Source organism: Sorex fumeus, unplaced genomic scaffold (genome assembly GCF_029834395.1).
Source record: "Sorex fumeus unplaced genomic scaffold, SorFum_2.1 ptg000044l, whole genome shotgun sequence".
NCBI lineage: Eukaryota > Metazoa > Chordata > Mammalia > Eulipotyphla > Soricidae > Sorex > Sorex fumeus.
The window spans coordinates 45,970,499-45,985,353 of NW_026606101.1; positions in this window are offsets into that span (position 1 = coordinate 45,970,499).

Sequence of the window (14,855 nt, forward strand, 5' to 3'; positions counted from 1 at the left end):
TTAATAATAGAGTTTCAGACATACCATGCTGTAATACCAGAGTGTCAGTGTCCCTCAATTAATCAATATCTCAAAGTCCCTTCCCAGCTACTCTTCTCAAAGACTCAATTCTGTATTGACAGAATCTCTTACCATTGGCCATTTTTACCCCTTACCATGTTTTCATATATCCCACACATGAAAGATATTCTGTGTAGTAAAAGGAATGTGCTTAGATCATCCTTAACCCCAGTTTTTAGTGAAGAGACTTACAGAGAAGGCAAGAAATCAAGGAGGCAAGATGAGAACAAAAAGTAGTAAGTTAACAGGCACCAAGGTTTCTATTATAACAGTGATATGAGTGAGGGGTATAGCCATAAACCCAAAACACAGATTTAACACAACTGAAAACACGAGATCTAAGTGGCAACCACTGAAACTTTGTAATGTAATGGCCAGATTATAAAGATAGCCCACATACTGGAAGAAATTATTTGTCTATCACTCATCTGACAATGTTAATATACAAGATACATAAAGCAATGGTAGAACTCTATAAGAAAAAAACATTTAACCCTATTTTAGAAATTGGGAGAAGAGATGAACAGCAACTTCTTCAAAGAAAAAATATAAATGGTCAAAAAGTATGTGAAAAATTCCTTATATCACTAATCATCAGGGTACTACAAATCATGACAACAATGAGATATCACCTCACACCACAGAGACTGGTACTCATCTAAAAGATCAATCAGCGTTCCAGTTTTAAATGCCACGTTTATGTTGGCAAGTACTAGTTCAGTGCTTCATCAGAATCTCAGGATTTCCTACCTGCTACCTGCTCAACATTTCCACTCTTTGGTCTAACAGGGACTCAAACCTTTCACTGAAATTTTAGATCTTTGCACTTAAAACTATCCCAATGATAACCCCATTAATTTCAGTTCTTCAATCCTATTGTCAGCATTAATACCTTTCTATCATATTCCACATCAGATTCAGTAGGAACTCTAGTTGATCCTACCATCAAGATATATCAAGAATCTAACTACTTCTTACATTACTGCCCTAGTCTAAGCTGCAATCACCTTTCACTTGCGATACCTAGAAAGCCATTGCAGCTTTTGAATTCCTCTCTTCACTGGACTCTTGCCTCAAATATTTGTTCACAAAACAGTAGCCTATGTGATCCTTTTGTATAAAGGCAGATAAAAATTATAAGGTCTGATCCTGGTATAAGATGTGACAGAGAGGAACATTTCTTGCCAGCTGCCTATGATCCTTTGTCTGTATTTTATGGCCCATGAATGTTGTTATCCAAAAGGCCCTTGGCATTAAGAAGTCTTCCCACCCATAATTCAGAATAAAAACCAAGCCTCTCCATATCTCTCATGTTAAGTGTGATGTCCTCCCCTACACTTTTCACTCACTGTTTAAACCATGTAGACTGTCTCTCAAACATATAAATACATTCTCAATTTAAAGACATTTCTTCAATCTGTTTCTTGTGTCTAGAACATTTTCTTCCTTGTTGTCTACTTGGCTACTTGTCATGAACAGATGACCTCAATAAGACCTACTCTGACCTTTTGAATACTACAATACAAACCTGAACCATCACTACTGAAGTATCCCTTAACTCCATTAATTTTATTTAATTTTGTACATTTCAGTAATCATTACATAATTACTTATTAAGTAACTTGTTTTTACGACACAGTAGTTTATTGTGCTTCTCCTTTCATCATAACATAAGCTTCACAAAAGCTAGAATACATGCTTTGTTCCCCCCCCCCCATGAACTCCAAGAGTCTTAAACAGACTGGTTCATGTAAGACCTCTATATGGACAATCAAATCTTTGTGGAATTCATCTTGAATGAATGACTATGTAAATACTTGATTTCAGTGAAGTGAGTATTTATACGTGCACATCAGCTTTAGAATAATGGTTGTTATAATGGTGAAAGTAGATAAAGATATTTTATAATGATAGTATGGATGAAAGGGTAAGGTGAGAGAAGGAAAATAAAATAATAATACTCATCCCCTCTTGTTAAGCAATTGGAAATTTGTTATAAGATGGTAAAGAGAGATGAAAACATATAAAGGGAATTGTTAAGAGTCCATATTGGATAGGTTTGATTGTCTATGAGTCATCTAAGTGGTCATTTCAAGAGAATTATGAAATAGCAACCAAAATTAAAATTCTTCGCTTTGTTTAAAAATTGTAAGTTTAATGGAAGAGTAGAATTCAAATCTATAGGAAAGGGAAATCTTTTAGAGAGACATCTATTCTGGTCTTGGGTCAGAGAAAATAATGCTGAGAAGCAATAGACAGTATGGTATGAGAAAAGCAGCAGAAGAAAATATTAAAGTAAGAAGCAAGAAAAAAATGTTTCAATAAGTACTCAAGTGTGCCTAGACTTTAATAACAGATACCATTTGTGGTATCATTGGTAGACAAAATCTCAGGGGAGCAGTGCATATGGAAGCCAGATTATGTTCCAAAATACCACAATGCCTCCTATTTTTATTATGTCAGAAAATCAGATTCCCTTAATCTTTTAATCAGATCATACAAATCCAATTACAAACTACCCACAGAAGCCTAAAAAGAAGTGGTAGCTCATAGCAAATAATCTGGACCCAAATCTGCCTTTTGAGCATAAGGAGCAGGATAGGTTTGTTAGGATGATAGCAACATCAAGTAATACCACCTTAGCATCATCAAATGTAAGGAAAGAGAAAATGTTAAAGAAGGAAACTGTGTGGCAATGCACATCTATTCTAATCAATCATCTCACTTCTTCCTCATGAGCTTAAAACTCAGAGGCTCACAGCTCACCAGTCTACTCTCAGGAGTTGTTCACATTTGGCATGGGAATTGAACCTATTTAATATCCCTATCCTGAGTCTCATCTCCTTGTCTAATCTGTTTACCTCACTTCTGTCTGGCCTGAAACAGCAATCTAAGTTTCTGCTTCCACAGAGGTATGGTATGTCTTTCTTCTTGTTAGACTAAGCCAAAGAGCTGTTCCAACCATTTTCACTTCTTAGAAATTACTGGAGTTCCAAGAGACTTAGTGACTAGTTCTGCACAAAACATTTTAGGTATTTGGTAACAGCTACTACTTTTCTCTAAGTTTCTCTTCTTCAGTAAGTACAATGCAAGCATGTTTATCAAAGAATCTATTATTAGTTTACTCTTTTACTATCGCTTTCCCTTCTACCAGTATTCCCAGCATATCTTTTGTCTGATAAACATGCACATCTCCATTCCCATGCATTACATGCTCTAATGGAACTAGAAAACTAATGGTGGCACTAAGCAACAGAAAAAGCACCTATAACTAACATACATGTAGTTCCAACTACAAGATCCTAGAAGTTTTCCCACTGGAAGAGTGGGATGTGGAGCACTGTAGCACTGTCCTCCCATTGTTCATTGATTTGCTCGAGTGGGCCCAGTAACGTCTACATTTTAAGACTTGTTGTTACTGTGTCTGGCATAGCAAATACACCAAGGGGAGCTTTCCAGGCTTTGCCGTGCGGGCGAGATACTCTTGGTAGCTTGCCAGGCTCTCCGAGAGGGGCAGAAGAATCAAACCTGGCTTGACCAGGCCAACCGCGTGCAAGGCAAACGCCCTGCCACTGTGCTATCACTAAATCTAAAAGGTTCCATTGGACAAAGGGAATTCATGCAAAGTGGGTAAACTTTCAAGATGTTGGAACTGCAAAAGTCTAATTATTGAGCAGAACAGATGACACATTTCAGGGCGTTTGTCATTTGAGCCATGTGAATTTTTGGATTTAAACATATACAGAGTAAAAATAGATACTGAATAAAATTATAAATATTGAAGATGAATAAATTGGGCTCTAATGGCCCAATAAAACAGACTGCATTATCCTTGAACTCAATTTTACATAAAGGAAATACTATCATAACACTATTAACAGTCCCCTTTAATCATTTCAGTAGAAAAATTACTTGATTGTCAGTGTTTTTTTATGGTTTAGCTTATTGGAGCAATAAACAGCATTAACAAAACAAAAACACATTTAATTTCCAATAGATTTTAAATCTCTCAAAGGCAATAACCTTTTTTTCCTTCTTGAATTTCAGTCAGTGATTTAAACATTAAAAAAAGAATCAAATTTTGTGTCTGTTAACATCTAAATAATGAACACATAAAAACATATGCTAGGAAATGTCTCAATTTTTCTTGTTAATTTCAGCATCTTTATTTCTGGAACTGCAGAGAAAACAAAATTGTCTAATTTTTCTTTAGAAATTTACATATGATTCTAAGACTATTTTATCTTCTTTGGTTCTCCTGTCTTTGTTAATAATATTTTGTACTTTCTGTGATTATTAGTAGATTCTCTTAAATTGCATACTGCTGCTCAAAAATCTTAATACTTGAATAGTTGCCGTCTCTTTCTAGGACATGCATGCCTTATTTGCTTTGGGCTGAAAATGTTGTCCTTCATTTAAAAGAAAATTATTTATTTGGTACTTGACTACAGAACTTGGTTTCCAGGATGTTTTGTCACTTCCAGTAATAAGAAAAAAATGAAATTACATTATCATAGATCCCTCATAAGGGATCATAAGGCACAGGTTTGCCTATTTAAAGGCTTTTGGGTCACACCTGGCAATACTCAGGAGTCACTCCCAGCTCTGTGCTCAGGAATCACTCCTGGCTAGCTCAGAGGACCATATGAAATGCCAGAGACTGAACCAGGGTCAGCCACAAGCAAGGCAAATACCCTACCTGCTGTACTATCATTCTGGCCCAAAAGGCACAGGTTACCTTATCATTCCTAAAGCTTTATATTCACACTGATGCTTATCTTAGAAATTCTTGGGGCTAGAGCAATAGCACAGCGGGTAGGGTGTTTGCCTTGCATGTGGCCGACCCAGGTTCGATTCCCAGCATCCCATATGGTCCCCCAAGCACTGCCAGGAGTGATTCCTGGGTATATGAACCAGGAGTAACTCCTGTGCATCACCAGGTGTGACCAAAAAAAGAGAAAAAAAGAAATTGTTTAAAATACGATCAGAGAGCTAGTTCTGCAGATAAGTCATTTGCCATGTTGTAAGCCCAGATCTGTGCTGAATGAGAAAAAGAAAAAAAGAGTTGTCAGAAATTGTCAATGATTTAGGATGTTTTAGGAATTAAAATGCTTGCTCATAAAATATAAAATGCTTAAAGAGGTTTCTAGGGAATCTTGGCTTCAATAGTTCTTGTCAGTTTTCTTTGGTAGGGTTGGAGGGGCTTTGGGAGAGGCTCCCAAACAGTGTTAAAGGAACCCATGTCCACTCTAAGCACTTCAATGCTTGAGTGTGGCCATGTGATGCTGCTTGAGTTTAGCAATACCCAAGGTCCTGGGGTGGGTAGACCTGCACACAGTGCCAAGGATAAAACGATGGCTGTCCACACTTGCACTCAAGCCACTTGAGTTTCTTCCTGACCTTTCATTTCAGTCTGAAGTAAATGCTATCAAAATGAAAAAGGATTTTCATTTCATTTTCATTAGGATGAAGTCATTTCCAAACTACAGGGGGAAAGAAAACAACTAGGTAAATATATTTTTAATGACACAAAATATAGCAAAGGATGACTTTTATGAGTAGAGTTTGTATACTATACTTATTAGAATTGCTATTTCCTCTCATATTTGGAGAGAAAACTTTCCTCAAAAAAAGCATCTGTGTTATTACCTTCTTTCATACTGTAGAGAGAAAAAATACATTATAAGTTGGCTATGTCTTCAATTTTATACCACTATAGCACTGTCCACCACTGTTCATCGATTTCTCGAGCGGGCCCAGTAAAGTCTCCATTGTGAGACTTATTGTTACTGTGTTTGGCATATCGAATGCGTCATGGGTAGCTTCCCAGGCTTTGCTGTGCAGGCGAGATACTCTTAGTAGCTTGCCGGGCTCTCCAAGAGGGGTGGAAGAATCAAACCTGGGCCAAGTGCTAGCATTATTTTTTCACACCAAACTTTATAACATATATGTATATGTGGATAAACAAAGATTCATTTCATGCACTTTTATGGGTTGTTGGCTTCTTTTCTTGACTTATTGTTGCTGTTGCTTAAAGACAACACCTGGCAGTGCTCAGGGCTTCCTCCTGGCTTTTCGCTCAGAAAATATTCTTGGCAGTTCTGGGGAGACTATATTGGATGCAGCAAATCAAGCCTGAGTTGGTCACATACAAGGCAAAAGCCCTATACGCTCCCTTTTTTTGATTTTTTTAACCAAAGATGAACATGATTTTTCCTTGGAAATATGCGAAAAAGAATCGTTACATTTTAGCGATTCAAAGTTCTCTCTAAACTATATAATTTCACATCCTCATTTTACAGATAAAATAATTGAAACCAAGAAGATAAATGACCACACAACTATTATTGAGTGGAAGTCTCTCTGCAAGATTATCTGCAAGTCTCAAAATAGCACATTCATTGGCCTGCAATGATCCTAGTCTTTTTCAACCTGGTCTAAAATAACCATCAGTTTCACGATGCCTGACACTCACGGTACTTACATCCATTAATCAATAGGGATTAGGTAAGTAGAATCATTGCTCATTCATGAGCGTTATTAAAATTGCAACTTGGATGAAGAAAAGTTACAAACTTGTTCTTACAATGGCATTGTTAAAATTCCAGCTGACATGAAGAAAAGTGATAAACTAAAGACAATTCTTTTTTAATATCCCTCTTAACTATTTCTTGTTTTCTACTCTATTATATATAATTATTATCATTATTATTCTCAAGTTATCTAGCACTAAGGTAACATTGGCTTAAAAGAGTTTAAATGTTTGTACATTTAGTGAATGTTCAAAAGTACCTCCATCAGAGTCCACTTAATCCACTCAACTTATTCTTGGTGAGTGAATTTTCATTGAACATTATCATTTTCTTTTCTTTGGTTCTGTATATACCACATGTGAGTGAAATCATCTGTTATTTGTCTACCTTCCTTCTTTTTTTTTTTTTGATTACTTTAAACACTGTGGTTTACAAAGTTGTTTGCAATACAATTGTTACAGGCATTCAATATCTACTGAAAAAAAATAGTTCATTAAAAGAAAATTTGTGAAAACTGTTATATCTCATGGGATCATTAAATCAAACTCTTGGAGGGTTTACTAAGCTGTTTTTGCTAGTTGTGCTTTCTGTATCATTGTTTTTGTTTATTGAGCTTAGTTTCTGCTATTTTCTCATCTAAGTTGGTGTGCTGCTACTGAGATGTCAGTATTGTGGAATTTGGAGGTGTCAGCTCCAGGAATTTCAGGATCTGTAGAATGGGGCAACGTCTCTAATGCAATGAATGTCATGAAGCAATGTTGGGCTGTTGGGCTGGTGGCAGCTGTACAATATACATGCAATTGCCGGGGTTTCCGCAGGATGGGAAGTGGGCCCACCCTCTCTTGATGGTGCCCCAGAGTTTTCAGCTGAAAAACCGGTGAGCTGTGAATTTTACTGGTTAGGCTTGCATTGGAGATCAATTGTGAATCTGTAAAGCTGAGCTGATAAGTTTATAGAGCCGCAGCTGTTGGGATAACTGATATATATATATACATATATATATAAATATATATGTTTTTAGTACTAGAGTAGCTTGCTTTGTAGATCTTGCTAAGAAAAATTATGATTTATTTCATAATTGGAAGAGTTTGAGGACTATAGGTACTAAGTCTTCTTTGAAGGCCTGGTAGAACTCGCTGGTGAATCCATCTGGACCGTGACTTTTGTTTTGGGAGAGTTTTTTAATTCCTTTTTCAATTTCCTTACTTGTGACTGCTCTGTTCAAGTTTTCCTGGTTCAGTCTGGGAATTGTAGGATTCCAAAATCATGTCATTTTCTTCTCAGTTCTCTCTCTTAGTGACATAAAGTTTTGCATAGTATCTTCTTATGATCTTTTGTATTTCTGAGGAGTCTTTTATAATTTATTCCCTTTCATCTCTGATATGATTTATTTCAATTTTCTCTCTGTTTACAACCATGTGACTATCAAAGGATTCATCAATCTTAATTCTATCAAAATACCAGCTCCTTGTTTCATTTACACTTTGAATCAATTTCTTAATTTCTGAGCAATTAATTTCATCTCTAATTAACTTCTTTCTTCCACTTACTTTGGCATTTATTTGTTGTTCTATATCTGTTTTCTCAAGTTGTGGTATTAGGTTCTTTAGTTGAGCTTTTGCTTTCTCCCTAATGTGAGATTGTATTGCTAGGAATTCTGCTCTCACCTTCTTACTATAGTTTTTGCTGTGTCACTTAAGTTTTGGTAGTTTGTGCTTTCATTTTCATTTTTCTCAAGAAATTCTTTTATTAATTCTTTTATTTCTTATTTTACTGAAGGGTTATTTAAAAGTACGTTGTTCAGGAGTTGGAGCTATAGTACAATGGGTAGGATACTTGCATTGCACACAGTCAACCCAGGTTTGATTCCTGGTATCCCATAGAGTAATCCCTGACCATTGCTGGATGTGGCCCAAAAGTTAAAAAAAAAAAATTTAACAATGCTGACCATAGAACTCCTTGAGCAAAAGTGACCAAATTAAAAATAAGGTAGGAAACATCATATTATGTGGCATCAAATGATGTTATAATTCTCTAGGAGTGTCTTTGGGACCCACCAATGGACTGCAATACTATCGCACCAACCCCCCATACATTTTCTAAATGTATATGCTCTGTGAACTTGAATGTCAATAGAATTTACATGAGAATTATATTGGATTTGTGTACACTTCAGAAAGGATCATTTTAACCCTATTCATTCTTCCACTCCATAAACATAGGATCTTTTCTCACTAATTTGAGTCCTCTATTTCTTTTAATAATATCTTATACTATTTTGATATATAAATCTTTCCACTTCTTTGGAAAGTAGATTTTGAAATTGTTAGATCTTCATATGCAGCTTTCGATGGGATTATTTTATTGGTTTCATTCTCTTTTAGTTTTTTGTTTACATATAGAAATGCAACCAAATTTTGAGTATTGATTTTGTAGTCTGTCACTGTACTATACTATCTTGTTTTTACTAGTAGGCTTTAAGTGGACTACTGGGAATATATATATATATATATATATATATATATAATTGTGTCATTGATAAATAGTGATGGTTTCAGTTTTTCACCTCCAATTTGGATCCCCTAACTTTCTTTTTCACATCTAATCTGTGACTAGAACTTCCAATACTGTGTACAGCAATAGAGGTGAAAGTGGACATCATTGTTTTGTACCTTATCTTAGAGAAAACAGTTTCAGATTTATAGCCTTTGTTATTAGCCTTTATTATTATCGAGTTATGTTCTATCTCATTTTTTAACATAATGAACGATGACGCCTGTAAAAACTTATGCAGCATCTATTGACATAATCATGCAATAATATATTTCCTTTGTTCATGTGATATATCACCTTGATTAATTTGCAGAACCTTGTATCCCTGAAATGAATCTCATTTTGTCATGATGTATGATCTTTTTAATACATTGTTGAACTTGGTTTGCAATAATTTTGTTGGGGAGTCTTGCATCTATGTTCACTGAAGACACCAATCTATAGTTTTCTTTTTTGATGATGCCCTGTCTGCTTTGTTTGTATATCAAGGTAATGCTGGTTACATAAAAGCTATCAGAAAGAACTTCTCTTTCATTAATATTTTTTGTAAAAATTTCTAGAGAACAGTCAATAGTCATTTTTTTTGTTTTTGTTTTTCATTTTTTATAATTTTATTTATTGAATCACCATGAGAGCAGTTACAAAGCTTTCGGGTCTAAGTCTCGGTCCTACAATGAAACACCTGTACCTTCACCAGTGGTAATAGCCATTTTTTGAAGGTCTGGTAAAACCCATTTGCATAGTGAGTTCTAGCCCATCTGTACCTAAGATTTTATTCATGAGAGGCTTTTGCTTTCTCTTTCAATTTGTTACTGATATACTCAGGTTTTTCTATTTCTTCCTGATTGAGTCTAGAAAGTTTGAAACATTTTAAACTCTTATCCTTTTCTTCTCTGTCCTCCAGCTTATTTGCTTAAGTTTTTCATAGTCGTCTTTTATGAGTCAGACTATTTCTGAGGCAATTATTGTAACGTCCCTCTTTCATTAACAGTTCTATTTATTATTGTTTTAATTTCCTTTTTTCCCCTTTTATGAACCTCAGCTTATCAGTACTGTTTAGTCTCTCTAAGAACCAACTCTTTTTTATTGATCTTTTTGTACTAGTTTTTATTGTTATTTCATCTATTTCTTTTCTGATATTTTATCATATTCTTCCTTCTACTAACTTTGGGTTTCATTGTTTCTTCTTTTTTAGTTCCTTAAGATATGAGTTTAGAATGTTCATTTGAGCCTTTTTTTACTTCCTTATTTTCTGATTTTATTTCTATGAATCTCCCTCTTAGTATTTAATTTTTTGTGTGTGACATATGTGCTCACTGCTTGTGAATATAAAGAGAATATCAATATTTATACTATTGTAGATTATAACACTGCAATGAGACATTTTGGTTGGAAAATAAATAAATAAAATTACCATTCCTGTTTTCACCAAATGAGAAACAAGCTTATGAGAACAGCTATAATACAATTTATGATTATGTAAATTAGACTAGCTCCAGGACACTAATATGTAGATCAACTAGACTTTAATTAATATGAATCTAGATACAATTAGCCCTTAAAATTATGCAATTCAGGCCAGAGAGATATATTTGAATATGTAGGAAAATTGACATATTTGAACATATAAGAAACTTGACATATTTGTGGCCAACTCTAGGCCAATTCTCATTACCATTCAGGATAAAGAGAAGCACCACCAGTAGTGATCCCTGAGCACAGACCCAGGAATCAGCCTTGAGCAAAGCTGAGTATGGCAGTAAACACATAAAATTATATTGTCAGAAATATTTCTTAAAACATAAAAATATAAAGAAGGCCATTTCAAAAAAACAAACAACAACATCAAGAACACCACACACACAAAAGTATGGACCAGTGTTTTTTTGTTTGTTTTTTTTTTTTATAAAACTACTCATATAAAATAACTTATTGTCATTTTTATGTGTGAATTTGGCAGGGCTTACACTTTCTTATAGTTTTTATTTTCATTCCCTGAACGTTGGCATCTACCTTTTATGAAATGACTAATTTCTATTTACATTTTTATTTGGCTTCTCCTAGGAATTTCGCTTTGAAACTATCTTGAAGTTTACATTGAGTTCTAAGCTTACTTTTTATTTTAAATTTATATCAACTGAGTCTAGAACTGATTCTAAGAAACCCTAAAATTACTCTTCTCTCCCACATTTTTAAGTATCTTATTACTTCTAAATGGAAGTTCTTTTCCTTTATTAACACCATTTAGTATTTCTTGCAGGATCATATTAGTGGCTGTGAATTCCTTTCAACTGTTGTTTGTCTGTAAAACTTTTTCTCACTTCATTAAATGTGAGTGATGTCCTAGCTGGATATAGTGTTCTTGAGCTATTTAACATTGCATAAATGCCATTCCCTTTATGTCTGTAAGGTGTCTAAGAAAAAATTGCTGATAATTTTATATAAGTTACCTTATCTATGACTCTTTGCTCTTCTCATGCCATTTTCAGGATTCTGTTCCATCACTGACATTATTTTTTCTTGTACCAACTCTCAGAAGATGCCAACAACTGCATCACCATGCATGAGAATGGTGCAGTGAAGGTAACTTGAAAGAATTTGTGGTTTAATTCCAAGTTTCGTCAGTAGAGTCTGAAAAGAAACTTAAATAACATTAAGAGTTTACTAAACAGGGGATTTGGACATTGGGAACTTCCTACTTGTTGAGTCATGGCAATAGTTGACCTATGTGTTTATGCTGCCTCAAAGTTGTATAGAGATAGAATTTTTATAAATTATAGAATACAAAATGTACTTAGTGAAAAATACTATAACTCCATAATTTTTTGGTTAAAGATAATATAAATGACATGACAGTTATATGCATAATCATATTCACTTAGCTTGTAGGTAATAAAATATGTTAATTATATGACAAAGGAACTGTCTGAAATAGCAGATCAAAACTATAGTTTAACAATCTTTTTTTTTTTTGCTTTTTGGGCCACACCCAGTGATGCTCAGGGGTTACTCCTTGTTCTGCACTCAGGAATTACTCCTGGTGGTGCTTGGGGGACCAAATGGGATGCCAGAGATCGAACCCAGGTCAGCAGTGTACAAGGCAAATGCCCTATCCACTGTACTATCTCTCCAACCAGTTTAACGATCTTTTTTTTTCGGTCAAGATCTGAAAGTATATTCCTTTATTTTTAATTTATTTATTGAATCACCATGAGAAAAGTTACAAAGATTTCAGGTTTAAGTCTTGGTCATACAATGATCAAACACCCTTCCCTTCACCAGTAATTATTTTTCACCATGGAGAACCCCAATATACCCTCCCTCCTACCTCTTCCAATGCCTGTGAGGCATATGATTTATACTTAACTCTCTCTCGACTTTGATTATATTCATTATTTTGGCAGAAGATGCACCATTATTGTTTGGGATTTCCCCACAACAATCAGAACTGCTGAAAGGGCATTGTTAAACAATTTTGGTTTATATTGCTGTTTATGAAAACCGTATGATGTCATGTGGCCACTATCAAGGCCGTGTGATTTTGGATTTCTGATATTTTACTAATTAAGTTCTTCAGCTGATCTTCTTGGTCCTATCTTGGCATTAAAATCACCCACAATGATCTTGTAGAAGGTGTGGTCTTCTTTATAGAACTTCTCCAGCTCCATGTAGAACTTCTCGATTTCTCTTTCATCATAATGAGATGTTGGTGCTTAGACAATGAAGATAGAAACTGCAGGCAGTGAGCCACATCTATTCAAATGTAAATGTCCGATTCAGGTTGTTAGGCATTCAAATAAATCAAAGCTCATGGCCAAGTTTGTGTTGACAAGGACACCGACGCCTCTGACACCTCGTTTATCGCATGGTCCGAGGAACAATTCTTCTCCAGTGTCGAAAATGGCATGGTGAGATTCGTGCCTTCTTGTCTTGGTCAGACCAATGATGCTGTACTTGATCATTCGCGCTTGTACCGAGAAGATCAGCTGAAGAACTTCACATCGGGACCCATGGCCTAGAATGGAACGAACAGGGTGAGAGACTGTCTGAGTTCATCATGTCAACCAAGACCAGCCATGGTAACTCACAGTTCCAGAAGGCAGAATCTAAACATTGAACATGGGAGTCTCCCAGTGGACGATTCCACAATGAAATAGACCACATCATATTCAATAGACGGTTTTGCCTGACCGATGTTGCTATTGTCCCAAAATTACAAACAGGATCAGACCACCGTCTCCTTCGTGCAAAATTCTACTTCACAGAGCGGGAAGAAAGGGCTGCAAAGTTCAAAAAGAGAACTCCCAGAAAGACCACCAACTGGGAACTCTTTGGCACTATTGCGGCAACATGGGAAGATGCCATTGTTGACAACATTGATGAGGAATACGATCGAATGGTTCAGCACCTCCATGAATGTGCGAGGAACGCCAAGGGAGAGATAGCCACAAAAAAAAAAAAAAAAAAAAACGCTTGTCTTCGAAAACTCTTGAGCTAATTCGCCAGCATGGTTTGGCGCATGCCTCAGGCAACTGCAAGCTAACATCCAAGCTCGCAAAGCAGTGCAGAGATGAGATCAAGGAAGACCTCAAAGAGAGAAGAGCAGAAGTATTGGTAGATGCGGCAGAAGCTGGGAAAAGTATTCGTTATGCCCGCCTGTCCTTCGCCAACTACAAGACCAAGATGACTGCCCTCCGACATCCTGATGGATCCATCACATCCTCCAGAACGGCAATGGAGAAGATTATCCATGACTTCTACTCAAATCTCTTCGATAGCCATGTCCACTTGCCAACATACCAAATTCCACAGGATGGATATGTCGTTCCCAATGTTCTCCCTTCCGAAATCCGACACGCCATTTTGTCGGTAAAGAAACAAACAGCACCCGGCCCAGACAAGGTCAGACCTGAACACCTGAAGAACCTGCCGTCAGTACTCATCAATACACTGGCTCGGCTCTTCACTCGCTACCTGTCTGAATGCAAGTTTCTGTCCCAATGGAAAACCAGCAGGACCGTACTACTGTTCAAGAAGGGAGACATCCATGACATTGGCAACTATCACCCTATCTGCCTATTGTCTGTCATCTACAAGTTGTTCACTCGAGTCATCCTAAATAGGATTGGCAGAACACTAGATGAAGGACAACCATGCGAGCAAGCCGGGTTCCGCAAAGGATTCAGCACCATCGACCATATCCACATGATAACCAAGCTCATTGAGGTTTCTCGGGAGTTCAAGATGCCGCTCTGTTTAACGTTCATTGATTTAAAGAAGGCCTTTGATTCTGTGGAGACGGAAGTGGTCATTGAAGCCCTAGCCAATCAGGGCATTCAAGCCCAATACATCAAGATCCTCCGTGAGCTGTACTGCGGATTCACTACCAGGATCTCACCATTGTACAAAGAAGTGATCGTTGACGTTAAGAGAGGGGTGCGGCAGGGTGATACCATTTCACCGAAACTCTTCAGTGCCACCCTCGAGAACATCATGCGACGACTGGAATGGGAAGGAATGGGAGTGAAGATAGATGGTCGGCAACTACACCACCTCCGCTTTGCTGATGACATTGTTTTAATAACACCAAACATCAGCCAAGCGGCACAAATGCTGGCCGACTTTGACCGTGAGTGTGGAAAGGTAGGACTACAGCTGAATCTTACGAAGACAATGTTTATGAGAAACAGCCTCGTTCCTGATGCCCCA